The sequence below is a fragment of the Fukomys damarensis genome, unplaced genomic scaffold (assembly GCF_012274545.1).
Source record: "Fukomys damarensis isolate Sample0158 unplaced genomic scaffold, DMR_v1.0_HiC HiC_scaffold_39, whole genome shotgun sequence".
Taxonomy (NCBI): Eukaryota; Metazoa; Chordata; class Mammalia; order Rodentia; family Bathyergidae; genus Fukomys; species Fukomys damarensis.
The window spans coordinates 128,826,026-128,830,689 of NW_022900951.1; the positions used below are offsets into that span (position 1 = coordinate 128,826,026).

General features: G+C 38.5%; 1 protein-coding gene across 2 annotated transcripts in view; it reads left to right on the top strand.

The window, feature by feature from the left end:
* Positions 1–238: 238 nt before the first annotated feature.
* Positions 239–4,664, top strand: part of Vamp7 (vesicle associated membrane protein 7) — a 50,155-nt gene continuing 45,729 nt past the window's right edge. For both annotated transcript variants that reach the window (XM_010614321.3, XM_010614322.3), the window contains exon 1: positions 239–375. The gene's annotated coding sequence lies outside the window, so the exon portion shown is untranslated. The remainder of the gene's footprint in view (positions 376–4,664) is intronic.

Genomic DNA, 4,664 nt, shown 5'->3' on the forward strand with positions numbered 1-4,664 from the left:
CAACGTTGGTAGATTATGTTGCGTTTCAACTTCTCATTTTTTTCGGATCTTTGTACAGCGTTTGACGTTGCTTACGACAAGAATTGTTTACCCAATGTGAGACCGACCTGATGCTAGTCCAGTCGGAACTACCACTCCCGGAATGCAATACGGCTTTTGGGAAACGCAGGAGGCGGGAAACTGGGCGGATGCTGCCTAGCAGCCTGCTCCCATTGGAGGAGATTCACACTCCCAAGAGGCCACGGGTAGGCGAGGCGCTTTACGCGGAAGTCTGCGGAGTACGGTTGCATCCGCTTCTGGGGGCCGGTAGCCGGCCTGGGCTGTTCTGCGCCCTTCGGTCCTGAGCCTGTGTTCCCCTAGAGGGTGCCTGGACAGGTAAATGTAGTGGGATGTGCTCTGTGGGAGGCGAGGAGACCGCGGCAGAGGGAGGCCTGAGGTGTAGACAAGAAGGTGCTCAACTGGAGCGAAGAGGCAGTGCAAGAGTGACTTGGGTTTCTCTGGTGTCGACAGTCTGAATTGTCCGGCAGGTCCAGTTTCGGCTACATGCATTGTACGCTGCTGGAAAGGCCTTGAGTTTAAGAGCGTCAGAATGCGTCACTAAAATTGTCATTACAGGATAGGAAAATGTTAACTTTCCCTTATTTCACGTTTTGCAAGACCTTTCTGTAACATTTGCATCTCTTCAGATCCTCAGTTCTCTGAAAACACTTCACATCCTATTAAGTGACGTCACTTTGCGCTTCATCTTGTACTTCTGTCTGCTCCTGCTTCATTGTTGAGTTCCTATCCCCCTCCGCACTCCTCCTGCACCTCTCAGTACAGTATGGATGTTCCTCTTTCTTCTTAGTTCAGTAGGAACTATGTCTCCTCCCAGACCTATTTGTTCAGTGTCAGACTTGTATGTTATTTTAATTGATGCTCTCTATATAAAATTGATTATGTACTTGATTCTTTGGTAAAAACCTTACAGTTTATCTACCATAACGCCTACAACCAATATCAAGCCCCTTTTTGTTAATTGAACTCAACTACCTGTACCTTCATTCTTTCACTTTTGATCCCAGGGGATAATGTCTGCATAAAACATTCTTTCTCTCTGAATAGCTGTGGCTGAGAACATGTCCATACATACACTTAACAAATATTTATTGAATCGCTGATATGTACTAGACACTAAGTGTGGAGGATATAGCTAGCTGTAAACAAGACATAGGAAGCCACTCAGGAACTTGTATATCTGGGGAGCAGGGGCAAACGGGAATAATAAAAAAGATGTTATATTTTGGTTAATGCAAAATAAAAACTGTGGTTTATAGAGTCTTATCCTGAGTAAGTCAGAGGGATTGAGTTGGGTCTCAGAGCATTGTCCAAAAAAAAAAGTATTTGTGATACAAACAAGAATAGTTTTGATCTATGACCTGACTTTTAAACAACTTTTTCCTCCTGTCATAACAGTGCTTTCTTTTTCTGTCTCCTCCAAGGTTAAGGTGACTGCATCAGAATTCATGGTTCATCTGTCACTGACTTATTTTTTCCTAAGACCCAGACAGAAGAGTTCAGGATTGGGTTACTATCAACTTTATCCGAATTAGGGAGAGAGTTTTATACCAGATATTTATATATATTTATATTCTCTTTTGCACTGAACTACATTCCCAACCTTTCTTAAAATTTTGAAACAGGGTCTTAGTAAGTTTCTGAGGCTGAGCTTGAACTTGTGATCTTCCTGCCGCCACCTCCCACACTGCTGAGATTATAGATATGATACCCCACTAAGAGACAGGTCTAAAATATTCTTTTACTATGTCCTACTGGATACAGAGTAATCCACCATTTGTAGTATATTTAAAACGAGAATGTCCTCAGTGGTCACTCATTTATTCAACAAACACATGAGGAAATATATGTCATGCTGTGTGCTGAGCATTGGGAAAATAGGGTAAAACAAACACTTTGACCTCTCATCCAAGGAGAAATAATACAGTATGCTGAAGAAATTCCTAACATAGGATACCTGCATTCTTTCCTTTTCTCCACCCAAGCCCCAAATAATCACAAAAATGTTAAGCACTCTCCTGAACAATTTTAGATATTGCTACTCATTACACTTTATTTTTTGCCTGACCCTCATTATACTATGACTTCCTTGAGTATATGAGTCCCTTCTTTCTCAACTTCATATCTCCAGTGGTACTACTTAGTCATGTAGTAAACCCTCAGTACATATGTGTTGAACTGAAATAGACTATTTGATCCAATTTAAATGACTACATTTATACAAGGCCTTCTTTATATCAGCCTCATTCATCAACCTTCTCATTCCCGAAAGGTGGACTATTTTACCTCATCAGGGTTGTTTACTTACTGTCCTTAGCTTATTCCTACCTTTGTGCCTTCTTTTTTCCATTCCTCCCTCCTAAAATGAGTTCCATGTCTTCCAAGCATTTTGTGAACCCTTTTACCATTAATTTAATGAAATAATTCATATAGTAATATGCTCATGATACAAGGGTGGAGATTTTACATTGTTTCCTATAAAAGCATCATCAACCAGCTGTTATATCTCCTTTCAATAATACAGTGATACAGAATGCTTTTTTTTTTTTTTTTTTTTTTTTTTTTTTTTTTAATTGTTTTTTGTTTTTTTGAGACAGGGTCTTACTGTGTAGTTCAGACTGTTCTGGAACTCACTGTGTAGCCCAGGCTGGTCTTGAACTCGCAGTGATCCTCCTGCCTTAGCCTCCTGAGTGCTGGGTTATAGGCATGAGCCACCACGCCTGGCAGAATGCTTTTGTTGGTATTGCTATATTATGAATAAAATCTTCCATTTCTTTGTTTGAACAATTGCACAACCTTTGTTCATAGAGCATATTATGGCATACTTAGTTGCCCCTTGGTACAAATACATCTGTATTATTTTCTCCTGTCTTTCATGTCATTGGTTTTCTGCCATGCTGTCATTTGCAGAATGTGAGATGAAATTTTCAACTTCTAAGGTCTTATTCTATGCAGATATCTTTCAATTGTAAATTGTTACTTTGAAAGACAAATTTTGTCTTTAAAACTGATTTTAAAAGGCAACAGGAATACAAGATTACTTGAGTCATAATTGCCATTATGAGTGTAGGATGTGCTAAGCTGAGATCAGCTAGACATTTCCAAGGTAGTAAAAATTAAGCACTTGTTATTTTGGGAAATCTATGAGCACCTATGCTTTTCAAAAACTCAAACATAAATATAGCACTGAATTATATGCCTTTGCTCAGTTAGAAGATATACATGGAAATGACCCACAATAGTCTTACTCATTTTTAGTGTTATCAGGATGGAAATACAGAAATGAAACAATTCTCCGAATATATGGACTTGAGTGTAAAGACCACTGAGTTGGTCTTTTCTACTATTCAATTCCCTGAAACTATGTTAAACCTCTACTTAAAGATGCCTTGTCTGAGGAGGAGCATGCACATTGTTGTTGTGTTATTTTGTTACTAGATTTTTTTTTATACAGTTCCTCACAAATGGATATATTCTCAAAGTTCCCTTGTAAGCTTAAGGTTTGAAACTTGGGATGCATTTTTCATCTATAAATAATATTGTCATATGACATTTAGGTTGTTGTGCCAGTCAGCAGTTTCTTATTAACCTGTAATTTAGTGAATTCTAAAACTTTCCCTACAATTTATAATTCCTTTATAAAAAACTCTATTTAGAGCTCTCATTAGGATTACTCCATAGAATAATTTTATTTTGGAATTACAGTAATGAGAACAAAAATACCCTTTACATGGAACCTTAACACAGTCAAAACAGGCTTTTCTAATTCCAAGCTAATTTTGGTAACCCTTCAGGCCCATGACTCTAAGGACAGGCTTCTGATATGACTGAGGAAAAATATAAGTTGGAGATTTTATAGAAGAGAAGGAGGGAGGGTAGTTGAAGTGATGTGAATACTGTATACTAGAGGGGAGATTAGGATTGATTTGGGAGGAACAGTGAGGGAAGTTTGTTGTAGGGTGAATTATGTCCTCTGAAAAGCTGTGATCAGGATAATTCCTAGCATGTTATTTGAATATAGGGTCTTGGCCAATGTAATTAAGATGTAAGTTAAAATGAGGTCATACTGAGTACAGTGGACCCTTGATCCACTCATATTGTCCTCTTATAATACCAACAGCATTTATCATAGAACTAGAAAGAAATGATTCCAAAATTTATATGGAACTAGAAGACACCTAGAATAGCCAAAGCACCCCTGAGCAACAAAAACAAAGCAAAAGGTATTATAATCCCAGACTTTCAAGTTATACTTCAAAACTATAGTAATGAAACTAGCCTGGTATGGGCACAAAAACAGACACGTTGACCAGTGGAATAGAATAGAAAATGCAGAAACAACCCCAGGCACCTTTAGCTATCTGATCTTTGACAGAGGGGCCAAAAATATACAGGACAAAAGATTGCTTTAACAAATGCTGCTGGGAAAACTAATTATTCACATGAAGAATAATGAACTTAGATCCATATTTCTCACCCTGTAATAAAATCAAAATGGATCAAAGACCTGAATATAAAAACAAACACTGGTGGACCGGGAATTTAGCTCAGTGGTTCTGCCGCCTGCCTCGCAAGCACAAGGACCCGAGTTAGATCCCTGGTACCAA